The sequence below is a fragment of the Macaca mulatta genome, chromosome 3, assembly GCF_049350105.2.
Source record: "Macaca mulatta isolate MMU2019108-1 chromosome 3, T2T-MMU8v2.0, whole genome shotgun sequence".
Classification (NCBI taxonomy): Eukaryota; Metazoa; Chordata; class Mammalia; order Primates; family Cercopithecidae; genus Macaca; species Macaca mulatta.
The window spans coordinates 170,672,394-170,690,051 of NC_133408.1; the positions used below are offsets into that span (position 1 = coordinate 170,672,394).

At 41.7% G+C, this 17,658-nt stretch overlaps 1 protein-coding gene and 1 long non-coding RNA gene across 13 annotated transcripts in view; one reads left to right on the top strand and one right to left on the bottom strand.

The window, feature by feature from the left end:
• Positions 1 to 17,658, bottom strand: part of LOC708686 (uncharacterized) — a 255,606-nt gene that overhangs the window by 109,314 nt on the left and 128,634 nt on the right. The gene's annotated exons all lie outside the window — the stretch shown is intronic.
• Positions 11,303 to 15,105, top strand: LOC144339963 (uncharacterized). Its single transcript, XR_013415591.1, has 2 exons — positions 11,303 to 11,644; positions 12,303 to 15,105. It is a non-coding gene; the product is annotated as an uncharacterized LOC144339963 (long non-coding RNA).

Below are 17,658 nucleotides of genomic sequence, written 5' to 3' on the forward strand. Positions count from 1 at the left end.
AGTGGCAGAGAGAGCGAGCTCATAGCTTCTTTGTCAGAGTAGATTAAGTAGTACGTCTGAAAATCCGCCCTTTAATGTAACAATCATTGTTTCTTAAACCAAATGCTAACACAGATCTCCCCTCTGCCTACTTTTAAAGTATACTTCCTAAAAATATAAGACTCCACTTCTAAGCCAGTAGCAATTGTGGTGATTTAAATTTTTAAAGTTTCATGCACAGAAAGAAAAATGGAATCTTTTAAAATTTGAAAATGAAACTATGTTTTGAAGAGGGTAGATTTTACATGAAAAGGGCAAGACAGTGGATAATACGATAAAGCAGCCTGGATGGAAAAACTTCAGACAAATAGTTCTGAGCTCTTCTCAAAAGAGAGGGTCAATTTTTTAAAAATCTCAAAACCACCCAAAGGGAAAAAAAAGGAATAATTTCTCCAGTTTATCCTTACCCGGATGAGCACGAATTCTTCTAACAGCCAGATGCACACACTTGTTTTTATGGAGGAGTTACTGCTGAGCCAAAGCCCAGGAGTCACTCAAGACTGGAGGCTGCGTGCTGCTGGAGCCCGAAATCCCCTTGATGAATGAAACTGCACATCGTAATATACACATTCAGAGCGGGCTATTGGCTAAATGAAGGCAATGCGTGTGGAAGTCTGATTTGCCACCTTCAGGGCAGGCGTCTTATATCCTAATTCAGAAAAATGACAGGCTTTTTTTTTTTTTTTTTTTTTTTTTTTTTTTTTTTTTACTCCCTAGACAGTCAAAACTAGAGAGGGTTCGTTTTTCTGCAGCATTCTCCCCAACCCTACGGAAACCACAGAGAGAACAAACCACAGTGAGATTTGACTCCTTAACTAGGCAATGCCAATGAGAAAAGAATTATGTTGACACTGGCAATTTACAAATAAATCTCACACCACTGCCAAAGCTTGTTCGTGTTACATGACTGTCTGAGAGTCATACATAGGTGTGGGGATGGTGTGGCTCATTTTTTAAGCCAAGAATTCTGAGACATAATTTTGGGGCTCCCTGAGGGTAGCAGACTCTACCAAGGAGTGGCAAAAACTCTTAAAAAATATATTAATCTTTGTGCTATACTAGTGATCAACCAAAACATTAAAAACTAAGAATTACCTAAGTTTGGACTCAGAATTTCTGGGGAGGAGCCCAGGAGGATGAATTTTAACTGGCATCCTAGGTCATTCTAATGTCCTCTAAAGTTTGAGGGCTACTTTTCCTGTGATTGGAGCTGAACGGCTGATTATAGCTGCTTCCATCTTCCTTTGTCATTCAGTTATTTTGTCCTTGATTCCTGCTGAAGTCAGGAGCGACAAGAACAGCAAAGCCTCCTCAGGACAACTTGTGGCTTCTAACCCCAGGGAAATAAAAGGAGAGCCAGGCTGGGTTCACTTGGTCTCCCTTCCCCACCCACCTCTGCTTCACTCCACCAAGAGAGAAAAGTTCAAGCTGCAGAAACCTGGAAAATGCCCTACTTGAGGGAGAATATGAAAATTACACCAACAGATGCTACAACTGGAAAACGAAAAATATACTGCCGAAGAGAAGGGGAAGAAAAAGAGAGAGAAAGAACACTAATGCTCACTGACTCCTTACTATTGTAGAAAAAACTGGGTTCTTGTCACAGGACCAGGAAGAGTTATGCACACAGACCCTTTGAAGGGTGAGGGGTTACGGAATCTAATGGGCAAAAAGGAAAAAGACTCTCAGCAAAGCAAGAAGGGTTTTTATGAACAGGCCCCCGTCTCACAGATTGAATCCCAAGTCACCACCCAGGAACAGGAGAGGCCAGGCTCCCGCTGCAAAGGATGAGAACTTCCTGGGGCTCCACCCCCTCCTCCCAGTGCACAGGCTGGTGGGAGGCTCTCCAGGGACCTTCCCCCTTATCTTCCTCCTGCATCGATCATTACTATGTTCCAGACACCACATCAACAACTTTACATGCAGTTTTCTTTGTCAAAGAAGTCTCACCAAAAAAACTTCTTCGAAAGTATCTGAACACACAAACTCAGGTGTCTACATCTTACAGCAGAGACACACAGTGCATCCTCCACGGACGACGCCGTGCTGGCTAAGTGTGTCCATCTCTACCCCAACTGCCCTATGAACAGAAAGGATTTCTAAAAAAGGAAACAGAGAAATACTGTTGGAAATGTATTTAAAAGAAATCACCTGTGTTTTTTGTTGTTGTTTTGAGACAGAGTCTCACTCTGTTGCCCAGGCTGGAGTGCAGTGGCACGATCTCGGCTCACTGCAACTTCCACCTCCCGGGTTCAAGCAATTCTCCTGCCTCAGCCTCCCAAATAGCTGGGATTACAGGCACCCATCACCATACCTGGCTAATTTTGTATTTTTAGTAGAGATGAGGTTTCACCATGTTGGCTGGACTGGTCTTGAACTCCTGACTTCAGGTGTTCCACCCGCCTCGACCTCTCAAAGTGTTTGGATTACAGGCGTGAGCCACCACACTCGGCCCCGTATTTCCTATTCTTATTCCTTCTTTATTCAACCTAAGATTGTATGGCCTTTCAGAAATTTCAAAGAAGTCTCCTGTCATCTGTTCTCCCTTCTAACCCGTTTATTTCAATCCAAAGTACTGAGGGAAACCCCATCATTATAATATGACTTGAAAATATTATTTGGACATCACCAACAACTATTAACATTGTTTTTTGCTTTAATAAAAGGGGTTTTATCTTTGTCTCTAATATGCATAAAGTTCCTAAGGAAACTTTCTAGAGAAGGGGAGCTCAACTTAGAAGACAGCTTATTTAGGAACAAGTTTTCCAAATCCTCCCCTGCACCTTTGTTTCAGGATGATTATGCATGGTAGCATCCTAACACAAAGGGGAAGGAAGCTGACCTCTGACTTACTACTATGAGCGGATCTGGTACGTTTGGTATTCCAAGTGTTTTGACTAATAGGTAAATGCAGGTCTGTTGGGGCAGTGTTTCTCAAGTTGTGTTAGCGCTCAAGTCCCTTCTATTCCCCTAAATGAAATCTTGGGTGAAGACCAAATATCCTCACATGCTCGCTGCTGTGGTGGGTGGGCTGCAGGGCCCACAGGCCTTCCTTATTTGGGCCCACTTTCTCAACTCATCCCCAGGGTGGCTACAGCGGCGACACTGCCAAACCCCAAAGCCTCTGTTTTCTATTTTCTCAGACGTTGATGATTTTTTAAATTAATACTTTATCATTTTATTTTACGTATGCCTTTGTGTCTCAAAGTGGGGCATACATTGAAACATTGTGAAAGTCATGTCAAGTCATATTTGAAATGCTACTTGCAACACTGAGCTTAGGAATTCTGGGACATATTTGGCCAGTGTGGACCCTGACATGAAGATTATAATTTCCATCTGTATCCCTTTGAAAACAATACCCTTAATATATTTGCAAGTTCAAGGTCATTTTAGAAACACAAAACTTTGTGGAGATGTACAGTTTAAATGAATGAGAATATCACCTTGATGATTAAGATCCCTTGCCAAATTTCACTTCCACTAGTGACCATTAGTTTGCTACATAGGGGACAGTAAGTTTCAGACTATATACTAACACTCAAGCAAATATATATACACACACATACACATACACACACACATATATACACACATATATACACACACATATATATGTACACTGTGTGTGTACGTGTGTGTATGTATACCTGAACTCTAAAATGGGAAATGAATTTAAAGTGCTGCTAGGTAATCATTATCAAGAAAATTATATTAATAATATCAGGTCAGCACAGAAAACAAAGACTGAAATTCCTTCATGAAGAGGCAATATGTACTTCTAAACTTCTGCTAACAAAAGTTGAATAATCTTTTCTTTTTCTGAGTGTTACTTCTCAGTTGGTTTTTTTGTTTGTTTGTTTGAGACAGAGTCTTGCTCTGTTGCTCAGGCTGGAGTGCTGTAGCACAATCTCAGCTCACTGCAACCTCTGTCTCCCGGGTTCAAGCAATTCTCCTTCTCAGCCTCCCAAGTAGCTGGTATTACAGGCGCCCATCACCATGCCCAGTTAATTTTTGAATTTTGAGTAGAGAAGGGGTTTCCCCATGTTGGCCAGGCTGGTCTCGGACTCCTGACCTCAGGTGATCCGCCCACCTCAACCTCCCAAAATGCTCTGGGATTATAGCCGTGAGCCACCGTGTTGAGCTGTTTCTCAGTTTTAAAAAAGATAATGTGTCTCATTTGGCAAAGCTGTCACATTTCACATCTATGTAAGAGAAAACGTCCAGAGTGAAGCAGCTATCCTGGGTAACCTGGGACCACTAACCTGAATCAGGGAAGGTCCCAATGTTCTGTAATCAATTGTCCCATAGAATAAACAGTGTTTAAAAGAAGGGAACTTTATATCCAAGCAAGTGTCAGAAGTATGTACATAGAAGGAATACAAGTGAACTGTCTTTTCAAAATCCATGTTTAACCATATCCTTCCTTTCAGAATACTCTCAATTTCCTATGATTTCTAGTTTATTATTGACAATAAAAAATTATGGAAGCACTGTAGTAGGACTTACAGTATCTTAAAACAGTCAACCTCTTTCCAAGAACATCCTAGCACTTTGGGAGGCTAAGGCGGGCGGATCACCTGAGGTCGGGAGTTCAAGACCAGCCTGGCCAAAATGGTGAAACCTCATCTCTACTAAAAATACAAAAATTAGCTGGACGTGGTGGTGGGTGTCTGTAATCCCAGCCACTTGGGAGGCGAAGCCAGGAGAATTGCTTGAACCCAGGAGCCAGACGTTGCAGTGAGTGGAGATCACACCACTGTACTAAAGCCTAGGCAACAGAGTGAGACTCCGTCTCAAAAAAAAAAAAAAAAAGAGAGAGAGAAATAATGACATTAAAGTAGTTCTCAAATACTTGCTTATGTTCCCAAAATGTATCTATGTATTTGTGGTTTAGGACTGAGGCTACTTTTCCCTTAGGAATATTGCTGCTAATGATAGTACCCAGGTCATTTCACAAAACTTATTTCATATCTTGTATCCTATATGTAATATTATATATCCAAATGAAATAAATATTTTAATTGTGTTGCAATACTAATAATTATATAAAGTATAAAATAATAACTAAGAATGATTTTATCTGTATGCAAATATAAGAAGGTTTAGTCAGGAGAAAGCCAACTGAGACTCAAGAGCTTTGGAAGTTGATGACACCGGTTATTATGCCTTACTTTACCTCCAAAAACATATCATGTGCTTTTCCCTTGATATGATTATATCACTATTCTCTCTCTCTCTTTTTTTTTTTTTTAAAGAGAGGGGGTCGCCGGGCGCGGTGGCTCACACCTGTAATCCCAGCACTTTGGGAGGCCGAGGAGGGAGGACCACCTGAGGTCAGGAGTTCGAGAGCAACCTGACCAACAAGAAGAAACCCCAGCTCTACTAAAAATACAAAATTAGCTGGGCATGGTGGTGCATGCCTGTAATCCCAGCTACTCGGGAGGCTGAGGCAGGAGAATCGCTGGAACCTGGGAGGCGGAGGTTGCAGTGAGCCAAGATTGAGCCATTGCACTCCAGGCTGGGCAACAAGAGTCAAACGCCATCTAAAAAATAAAAAGAGATGGGGTCTTGCTATGTTACCTAGGCTGGACTTGAACTCTTGGGCTCCCAAGTAGCTGCGTCTACAGGCATGTACTACAGCACCAGGCTGTATCACTACTCTTAAGCTCATCCGCTATGACTAATACCACTGGGGGCTCTCCAAAATTACTAATACACTGGGGGCTCTCAAAGTGGGAAGAAAGAAAAAAAGCTTAGAAACAGAAACAGATTTACTTGAAATATGAAAGAAATGTGATAAAAAGTATGTATGGAATTAACAAGACGATGATCTCAAAAAAAGGCAGGAAGAGAAAAGAACATAATATTCAAAGTTTTCCCAACTTAGATGGAAAAGGTGCTGGACTGGTCATATGACCTGAACCAGGACAGCCTGACTGCTGTGTGGAGCAGAGGACAAGAGACTGACCAAAGGCAGGCGATGTGTGTGACCAGCCATGTGCATGCCTGGGACATGTGCAAAGCCAGTGTGTATGAACTGGGAAGGCCTTGTGTGGCAAACTTGGTAAGAATTTAGTGGTCAGTCTTTCAAAGAGATAGTTATTTGGTCTGGCTGGTGACTCAACTGATGAGAGCCCAAAGTCAAGAGTTCAGTGGTGGTGTCTGTTCGGCTTCATGGTCACAGAGCATGAGCAGGAATTAGCCCCCAAACATGGTGCTGGCCAAGAAGGACCAAGCCAGAGCCCATGGACAGCTCAGTAAAAAGCAACAAGGCCTCTAGGGCTCTGTTCTTACAATAAAATCATTTTCCTGCATGACACTCTTAATTTCTTACTTAACTGTGGAGAAGAAGAGGGGAGTAGATGTTAAGATATCAGAATCTGAAAAATCCTTTACTATTAACATAGCTAACTTAAAACTGTTTACTGAAAATGATCATTGGACCCTATCTTATAGTAATGAGTTTTATGCATTTAATATTATGAATATGGTCTTTTAAATGGCAACACAAACTATGACCTTACTAAATAGGCTGGTGACATGTTAAAGTGTGAGTGTGAGACAGAGAGAGAGAGTTTGTGTGAGTATGTGTGTGTGTGTGAATGTGTAAGGCTGGTGAATTCCAGTTCCCGTAGCAGGGGAAGTTAGGGAAGGGAAATGATCAGGAAGGGATTTTTGGTTATAATCAAGGGTACCTCTTTTTGGTTCTTGACAACAGTCAAACTGGTCTAACCCAATGTTTTTCAAACTGTAGGGTAATCCATTAGTGGGTTGTAAAATAAATCCAGTGCACTGAAAGCAGCATTTTTATGAAGATGAAACAGACTAGAACAAAATAGAAAATAAGAGTTCACACTTAGTAGGGCAACTATTTTTTCATAAAATAGTCTCATGTATGTGTATGTGTTGCATGTACTTTTCCGTGATGTAAAACACAATCCTTTCTGTGAGTTCCAGGAACAACAGTCTATTAGAAAAGAAGATTAAAAATCATGTTTGAAATTAGGTGAGTGGATCTTGTGTGAGTTTAATTTTAATCAGTGCTATGCTTCTATGTCCTTAACTTGGAAACCAACCCACAAATCAGGATGCATTTACATTAATAATAAACAATTCTAAAGATATCATGCAAGTCATTATTCACTCATTCACCCAGTGTGGTGTCTACTCTCCCCACATGAGGGGTTATGTGGAGAGGATAAAATCTGAGAAAAAAAAAAAAATCCATGAAATAGGGTCATATACTAATGGCTAACATATATTGAGTGTTTATTATGTGCTGGTAGTATTTTAAGTATTTTATACATCATTAACTCATTTTATCCCCTTAATAGTCCCATGGAGGTAGATACTAATATTATCCCTGTTTTCCAGATAAAGAATCTAAGAAACGGCCGGGCGTGGTGGCTCACGCCTGTAATCCCAGCACTTTGGGAGGCCGAGGTGGGTGGATCACGAGGTCAGGAGACCGAGACCATCCCGGCTAACATGATGAAACCCTGTCTCTACTAAAAATACAAAAAATTAGCCGGGCGTGGTGGCGGGCGCCTGTAGTCCCAGCGGCTCGGGAGGCAGAGGCAGGAGAATGGCATGAACCCAGGAGATGGAGCTTGCAGTGAGCCGAGATCGCGCCACTGGACTCCAGCCTGGGCTATGAGCGAGACTCAGTCTCAGAAAAAGAAAAAAAAAAAAAAGAGTCTAAAAAGTTAAGTCAGTTGCATAAGAGGCAGAGCCAGTATCTGAACCCAGGAAGTCTGGGTCCAGAATCCTGATCCCAACTGTACCGTATCCTTAACAGTTAATACCACAGTCATCCATAATGGAGAGTAAGACTCATACTGGAGAGAAAAGGAGGGGAAAAAACACGTAAAGGAAAACACTACTGCCTGTGCTTTGCTGTCTGTCCTCATTCCTCCTGCTGCTCTAGTCCATAGTCTATGCTCCAGACAGCCTCTTTTCCACCTTGATACCCTAATGCATCCTGAACACAATTCTTAGCAAATTCATTCAAACTCTATCTCTTTCTTCCTTCTCTAGAAAACATGTAAGGATGCAATTGAGTGTGTTCTTATTTTTCTGTACTGAATCTAACTCTTATTTATTTCAGAGTTAAAAGGAATTCATTCTCAGGTGTTGGTTCTTAAAACTTTTGTATGAGCCAATCATCTCTAACACATCTTCCAGGTCTTACCTCTCCAAACCAGTGAATCCTGTCACAGGGGCGATTGCTGCTAGTCTGGCTAGACAGAGCTCCTAGGGGTGCCTCTTTCTTTCACCCACTTGTGCTCCTGTCCTCATTGGTTTTCAATAGAACCCAAAGAAATTTCAGGTATAACGTACACTGTGACAAGTGTACCAATGTGTTTCAGAAGACATATGAAAAGATATGTGCCAAAAGATGTCTTACTCCTCTAATCTACCCACCCTTGTCTTCAGGTTATATAGTAAGTCCTATAGAGAGGGCCTAGACAGATAGTAAAGTCAGTAAAAATCAACACTGTTTTTGGTAGCATGGTTACCTTTCCTAGGAATTGTGTCCACGAGTAAGAACCCTACTTTTTAAATGCTGTTTAAGTGCTGGGTAAACACAGTAAGTACTGTGTCTCTCATATGTGAGTTAAAATGGCCAGTGCAAATAAATCCTGCAACTGAAGGACAAACAATATTTAGGTCTTCATCTGCCAACATATCTTAGCCACATAATTTGATATTTTGCTATTGAAAATGCCTTTTGGCCAAACAAACATAGCATCTTTGAAACATTTTTTTAAAATCTTTTAAAATTAATGTATCATGATGGACAGCACATTGTGATATTGATAATTAAATTATTAGAATAATTTGGTATTATTTAAAAATACAATGAAATATGCAGATAATCAGGACAAAATCTGGTCAGGTGCAGTGGCTCACGCCTGTAATCCCAGCACTTTGGGAGGCTGAGGTGGATGGCTCATGTGAGATTAGGAGTTCGAGACCAGCCTGGTCACAAGATAAAACCACGTCTCTACTAGGCGTGGTGGCGCCTGTAATCCCAGCTACTTGGGAGGCTGAGGCAGGAGAATCGCTCAAACTCAGGAGGCAGAGGGTGCAGTGAGTCGAGATTGTGCCACTGCACTCCAGCCTGGGTGACAGCAAGACTCCATGTCAAAAAAAAAAAAAAAAAAAAAGACAAAATCTTTTTAGTTGTAAGTAGACTGTGACAAGGCTTTACCATAATTTGCTTGTATATACATTCTCCAAATAACTTACTAAAATGAAGACAATGAAAGTTTAATATTCCTTTGGAAAATACAGTTAAAGTAGAGTGCTGTGAAAATAAAATTTCTCATTGAATAATACTGTTGACATGCCAATATCATTCAAGAAGCAGGAAATACAATTTTACTATTCATCACTGTAAAACTGTAAGTTATTTTTAGGTACATTTAGGTAATTTCTTTCAATAAACAGATTAAACCATTTATTTCTACCAAGTATTCTTGGTGTTTAAAACCAATACTTTTGGCATGGGCTGGGACAGATTCTCTGTAGTTTAAAAAAAAAAAAAAAAAAGGATGATTCAAGTATGTACCAAACTAGTCTACCAGCTTCTAAGAAATATACAGCTTTTAGATAAAAGAGTAGTAATGTCTGCACTTAATTAATATGACACATTCTGCAAGCGGTATTAACATGCTGGGACTTTTTTGGGTGATGATGTTCATTTTCCCTGCCCCATTTACCTTGTTTCATTAGCTGCACCTGGGACCAAGAGGATTCATTTTTAAGATCAGAAGAGAGTAGTGTCTGGTTGTGGGAATGAGAATTTTTTTTTTTTTTTTTTTTTTTTTTGAGACGATGTCTCGCTCTGTCACCCAGGCTCGAGTACAGTGGCGCAATCTCCACTCACTGCAAGCTCCGCCTCCCGGGTTCACGCCATTCTCCTGCCTCAGCCTCCCGTGTAGCTGAGACTACAGGCGCCCACCACCTCGCTCGGCTAATTTTTAGTAGAGACGGGGTTTCACCGTGTTAGCCAGGGTGGTCTCGATCTCCTGACCTCGTGATCCGCCTGCCTCGGCCTCCCAAAGTGCTGGGATTACAGGCATGAGCCACCGCGCCCGGCTGAGAATTTTTTTTTTTTTTTTAATTGGGAAGCTGAATGGCTTATGAGGCAGGGGATGGGAATCAAGGGTAGGAATGCAGCCTGAGCTAGTGTCATGCATTAATGTCATATGCTCATGGTTAATATGAAAACTGTATCGACCCAGGAAAAAATAATGTGAACAGCCTTCTAAACAGTAGCATTTTGTTTGTTGAAGCAATCTGGCAGAAGCCTCTCTAGAATATAGGAATTAGGGGAGTTGTTCTCTGAGTTGAATAAAGGTACACGCAGCTTAGAAGGACAGGGAACTTCTCAGGGAGCAAGTACTGTTAGAGAAGGAAGTAGTTGTAGTTTTAAAAATTATCCCATAAAAACCTTCATTGTCATTGAGGCAAAGAGTGGGCCTCTCTCTTCCTTTCCTATCTGTACACATGGCAGGCTGCCCTCAATCTAGCAGAGTGGAAAAATAGTGTGAACTGGGTATGAGTAGGTTTTGCTTTCCACTACATTTTGCTAAGACAAATACTTTCCAAGCTGGGTATTTAAAAACAAAAAAGATTGAGGTTTAACATTCATTTTTCAAAATTATGAAACATCTGTTGAATAAGTACTACTTATTTGTCAGTAAAAGGTTTGTTCTTTAATAGCTCTGTGGCCTTGTGCAATTCTCATCAGTTTGGAGACTCAGCTGCCTCGTCTGCAAATTGAAAATCTTAAGGTAGATGTCCTCTAATCTTCCTCCCTTCTCCAAATTTAAATGGTTAATTATTTTGTGACTTTATTTTCTCCTCCAAATATCCTTGATCTAAGTCTTCCACAAATTTCACTTTAAAAGGAGGGTGAAGGGTGTGCGCTGGCTCACACCTATAAGCCCAGCACTTAGAGAGGCCAAGGCAGGCGGATGGTTTGAGTCCAGGAGTTTGAGACCAGCCCGCACAACATGGCAAAACCCTGTCTCTACAAAAAATACAAAGAAATTAGTCGGGCATGGTGATGCATATCTGTAACCACAGCTACTTCGGAGGCTGAGCTGGGAGGATCACCTGAGCCTGGGTGGTTGAGGCTGCAGTGAGCTGAGTTGTGATGGTGCCACTGCCCTCCAGCCTGGGTGACAGAGTGAGACTCTGTCTCAAAAAAAAAAAAAAACGTGGAGGGGGCAGGGGCTGGAAATAGTGAAGGAGGGAAGACAGGAGAACTTGCCAAGACCGATTCAAGTGTTAACTGCTTGCTCTGTCCTGGAGTACACAGTTTTAAGAATAGGCTTATGAATTTCAATTTACAATGGAAATAAAATTAACTATGTAGTAATTTTAATTTGGGGGCAGTATTTGGAACATATCTTAAATTATAAGGAGATTTCTCTTTTTCACAAATGCATACTAAGCTATTCCAGATCCAATGCCAGCAGCTATTCACTCTCAAAAACAAAGAATCTAAAACAAAAAACCTAAACAAGAAAATAACTTACAGTGAAAAGAAAGCTTTTGATTACCCATGCTAATGTTCCCATTCATTAAGGTAGTAAACTGAAAATTGATTACAGGTATATATTTATTTGCTCCCTCCACCAGAGATGCTGGATTTATTTTTTCCAATTATTATTATTTTTACAGAACATTTTATTTTATTGTGGTAAGAACACTTAATTTGAGATCTACCCTCTCAACAAAATTTTAAGTGCACAATATGGTATTGTTAACTACAGGCCCAGTGCTGTATAGTGAACTTCTAGAACTTATTCATCTTGTATAACTGAACATGTACACTCATTGAACAGCAACTCCTCATTTCCCTCTCTTCCAAGCCCCTGGCAACCATCATTCTATTCTGTTTCTATGAGTTTGATTATTTTTGATGCCTCACAGAAGTGGAATCATGCAGTATTTGTCCTTCTGAGACTGGTTTATTTCACTTAGTAGAAAGCCTCCAGGCTCATTCATGTTGTCGCATGTGGCAGATGTCCTTTTTTGAATGCTGGATAGTATTCCATTGTATGTATATACCACATTTTCTTTATCCATTCATCCATCAATGAATGTTTAAGTTGTTTCCATATCTTGGTTATTGTGAATAATGCTCAATGAATGGGAGAATGTTAGTATCTCTTCAAGATCCTGATTTCAGTTATTTTGGATATATACTCGACAGTGAGATTGCTGGGTCCCATGTGCAATAGTATCAAAAAGAATAAAATGCTTAGGAATAAACTTAACCAAAGAGATAAAATATCTCTACATTGAGAACTACATAAAATTAATAAAAGAAACTGAAGAAAACACAAATAAAGGGGAAGAAAGCCCATGTTCATGGATTGAAAGAGCTACTACTGGTAAAATATCCACATTATCCAAAGCAATCTGCAGACAATGCAATCCCTACTAAAATCCTAATGGTATTTTCCACAAAAATTTTAAAAAATCCTAAAATTCATATGGAACAACAAAGGACTCCAAATAGTCAAAAACAAACTTGAGAAAGAAGAACAAATTTGGAGGCATCATACTTCCTGATTTCTAAATGTATTACAAATTTACAGTAATTTTAACAGTACAGAAATGGCATTAAAACAGATTTATAGACCAATGGAACAGAATATAGAGCCCAGAAATAAACCCATACACATACACAGTCAACTGATCTTTGGCAGGGGTACCAAGAATACACATCAGGGAAGGATAATCTCTTCCACAAATGGTGCTCAGAAAACTGAATATCCACATGCAACATAATCAAATTGGTTCTTGTTATGGTTTGGATCTGTATCCCCACCCAAATCTCATGTCGAACTGTAATCCTAAATGTTAGAGGTGGGGCCTGGTGGGAGGCAGGGGGCAGATTTCCCTCTTGGTGCTCTTCTCATGATAGTGAGAGAGTGAGTTCTGGTGAGATCTGCTTATTTAAAAGTGTGTGGCACCTCCCTCCCCAACTCTCGCTCTGTATCTTGGCCATGTGAGATGTACCTGTTTTCATTCTGACTTCTGCCATGATGGTAAGTTTCCTAAGGCCTTCCCAGAAGCAGAAGCTGCTATGCTTCCTTTACAGCCTGCAGAACTGTGAGCCAATTAAACCTCCTTTCTTTATAAATTTCCCAGTCTCAGGTATTTCTTTATAGCAGTTCAAGAATGAACTAATACAGAAAATTAGTACCAAGAAAAGGGACATTGCTATAATGATACCTGAAAATGTGGAAGCAGCTTTGAAACTGAGTAACAGGCAGAGGTTGGAACAGTTTGGAGGGCTCAGAAGAAAACAGGAAGATGAGGGAAAAGTTTGGAACTTCCTAGAGACTTGTTGAATTGTTGTGACCAAAATGCTGATAGTGATATGGACAATGAAGTCCAGGCTGAAGACGTCTCAGGTGAAAATGGGAAACTTACTGAGAACTGGAGTAAAGCTATGCTTTAGCAAACAGCCTGGCTGCAATGTGCCCTTTTGTTCTATGGATCTGAGGAACTTTGAACTTGAAAGTGATGATTTAGGGTATCTGATGGAAGAAATTTCTGAAAAGCAAAGTATTCAAGACATGGCCTGGCTGCTCACATGCTAAGCAAAGAAATGACCTGTAATTTGAACTTTTTTAGAAAAGAAAAGCAGAGTTTCCAAAGTTTGGAAAATTTGCATCCTGGCCATGTGGCAGAAAAGAAAAGCCCATTGTCAGGAGAGCAATTCAAGCTAAAAGAAAGACAAGTGCTGATAGCCAAGACAATGGGGAAAAGGCCTCAACAGTATTTCAGAGAACTTCATGGCAGCCCCTCTCATCACAGGCCCAGAGGCCTAGGAAGACCGAAAGGTTTTGTGGGTCAGGCCCAGGGCCCGGCTGCCCTGCACAGCCATGAGAACTGCACCCTGCATCCCAGCAGCTCCAGCTCCACCCATGGCTCAAAGGGGTCCAGGTACAGCTCAGGCCACTGCTCCAGAGGATGTAAGCCACAAGCCTTGGCAGCTTCCGTGTGGTGTTAAGCCTGTGGGTGCACAGAGTGCAAGAGTGAATGAGGCTCAGGAGCCTCTGCCTAGATTACAGAGGATATATAGAAAAGCCTGGATGTCCAGGCAGAAGTCTGCTGCAGGGATACAGCCCTTATAGAGAGCCTCCATTAGGGCAGTGTGGAGGGGAAATGTAAGACTGGAGCCCCTACACAGTGTCCCCACTGGGGTACTGCCTAGTGGAGCTGTGAGAAGAGGGCCACTGTCCTCCAGACCCCAAAATGGTAGATCCACTGGCAGCTTGCACCCCGCACCTGGAAAAGCCATATACATTCAACACCAGCCCTTGAGAGCAGCCACTGGGGCTGAATCCTGCAAAGCCACAGGGGCAGAGCTGCCCAAGGCCTTGTGAGCCCACCCCTTGCATCACTGTGTCCTGAATGTGGAACTTAGAGTCAAAGGAGATTATTCTGGAGCTTTAAGATTTAATGACTGCCCTGCTGGGTTTCAGACTTGCATGGGGCCTGTAGCCCCTTTCTTTGGGCCAATTTCTCCCTTTTGGAACGGAAGTATTTACTCAATGCCTGTATCTCCATTGTATCTTGAAAATAACTTGTTTTTTTGTTTTCCAGGCTCATGATCAGAAGAGACTTGGCTTGTCTCAGATGAGACTTTGGATTTTTGAGGTCATGCTGGAAAAAAGTCAAGACTTTGAGGAACTGTTGGGAAAGCATGATTGGGTTTTGCAAAATGAGAAGGACATGAGATTTGGGAGGGGTCAGGGATGGAATCATACGGTTTGGATCTGTGTCCCCACCCCAAATCTCATGTTGAAATATAATCCACAGTGTTGGAGGTAGGATCTGGTGGGAGGCGACTGGATCATGGGGGTGGATTTCCCCCTTGGTGCTGTTTTCGTAATAGTAACTGAGTTCTCGTGAGGTCTGGTCATTTAACGGCCTGTGGCACTCCTCTGTCACCACTGCTCTTTCTTCTGCTCCAACCGTGTAAGACATGCCTGCTTTCCCTTTGACTTCTGCCACAATTGTAAGTTTCCTGAGGCCTCCCCAGAAGCAGAAGCCACCGTGTTTCCTGTACAGCCTCCAGAACCGTGAGCCACAACTACATTAGATGAGGTCTGTATTAGTCTGTTCTTGCACTGCTGTAAAGAAATACCTGAGATGGGGTAATTTATAACAAGCTTCTTATTTATAAATTACCCCATCTCAGGTATTTCTTTAAAGCTGTACAAGAACAGACAAATACAGACCTTATCTTACACCATACAGAAAACCAACTCAAAATGGATTAATGATTTTTTTTTTGAGACATAGTCTCACTGTCACCCAGTCTAGAGCACAGTGGCGTGATCTCGGCTCACTGCAACCTCCATCTCCTGGGTTCAAGCAATTCTCATGCCTCAGCCACCTGAGTAGCTAGGATCACAGGCAGCCACCACTGTGTCTGGCTAATTTTTTATTTTTTTAATTTTTTTTTTTGTATTTTTAGTAGAGACAGGGTTTCACCATGTTGGCCAGGCTGGTCTCAAACTCCTAAACTCAAGTGATCCACCCACCTTGGCCTGCCAAAGTGCTGGGATTACAGGCGTGAGCCACCGCACCTGGCTGGTTTAATGATTTAAGTATAAGACCTGAATCTATAAAACTCCTAAGAGAAAACACAGGGGAAAGCTTCATGACACTGGTCGAGGCAATGATTTCATGAATATGACACCGAAGCACAGGCAATGAAAGCAAAAATACACAAAAATACACAGGTGGGATGACATCAAGCTGAAAAGCTCTGTACAGCAAAGGAAAAAAAAATCAACCAAGTGAAAGGGAACCTATGGAATGGGAGAAAATATTAGCAAACCACATATCTGGTAAAGAGTTAATATCTAAAATATATAATGAACTCCTACAACTCAACAGCAAACAAGCCAAACAACAACAGCAAAATAACTTGATTTAAAAATGGGCAAAGACATTTTAAAATGAATAGACTTGGCCGGGCGCGGTGGCTCAAGCCTGTAATCCCAGCACTTTGGGAGGCCGAGACGGGCGGATCACGAGGTCAGGAGATCGAGACCATCCTGGCTAACACAGTGAAACCCCGTCTCTACTAAAAAATACAAAAAAATAGCCGGGCGAGGTGGCGGGCGCCTGTAGTCCCAGCTACTCGGGAGGCTGAGGCAGGAGAATGGCGCAAACCCGGGAGGCGGAGCTTGCAGTGAGCTGAGATCCAGCCACTGCACTCCAGCCTGGGCGACAGAGCCAGACTCCGTCTCAAAAAAAAAAAAAAAAAAAAAAAAAAAAAAAAATGAATAGACTTTTTTTTTGTCTTTTTTTTTTTTTTTTTTGAGACAACGTCTCATTCCATCACCCAGGCTGGAGTGTAGTGGTACAATCTTGGCTCACTGCAACCTCCGCCTCCCAGGTTCAAGCAATTCTCATGCCTCAGCCTCCTGAGTAGCTGGAATTACAGGCGTGCGCCTCCACGCCCAGCTAATTTTTGTATTTTTAGTAGAGATGGGGTTTTGGTATGTTGCCCAGGCTGGTCTTGAACTCCTGGCCTCAAGTGATATACCCACCTCGGCCTCCCAAAGTGTTGGGATTACAGGCATGAGCCACCGCACCCAGCCTTGAATAGACTTTTGTTGTTGTTGTTGTTGTTGTTTTTGAGACGAAGTTTCATTCTTGTCACCCAGGCGGGAGTACAATGGTGTGACCTCTGCTCACTGCAGCCCCCGCTTCCCAGGTTCAAGTGATTCTCCTGCCTCAGTCTCCCAAGTAGCTGGGATTACAAGCGTGACCCACCACACCTGGCTAATTTTTGTATTTTTAGTAGAGACCTTGTTTCACCCCATTGGCCAGGCTGGTCTTGAATTCTTGACCTCAAGTGATCCACCCGCGTTGGCCTCCCAAAGTGCTGGAATTACAGGCGTGAGCCACTGAGCCCAGCAGAATAGACATTTTTTAAAAAGCATACAAATGGCCTTCGGGTATATGAAAAGGTGCTCAACATCACTAATCTTAAGAGAAATGCAAATCAAAATCTTAACATATCACCTCACACCTTTTAGGATGCCTATTAGAAAAACAAAAACAAAAGATAAATAGTGGTGGGATATGGAGAAACTGGAACCCTTTTACATTATTGGTGAGAATGTAAAATGCAGCTGTTACGGAAAACAGCATGGCGGTTCTTCCAGAAATAAAAAATTGCTACCATATGATCCAGCAATTCCATTTCTGTATATATTTTTTCCCAATCATTGGTGTAGGAATAACTGAAATACTAATGTGGGTGCATAATGTTGATTATACATATTTCAAGTGGGAATGCTATATTTTATTTTATTTTATTTTATTTTATTATTTTATGTTTTGAGACACTCTGCCACCCCAGCTGGAATGTAGTGGCGCGGTCTCAGCTCACTGCAACCTCTGCCTCCCAGGTTCACGCAATTCTCCTGCCTCAGCCTCCTAAGCTGGGATTACAGGCACAGGCCATTATGCCTGGCTAATTTTTGTATTTTTAGTAGAGACAGGGTTTCACCATGTTGGCCAGGCTGGTCTTGAACTCCTGACCTCAGGTGATCCACT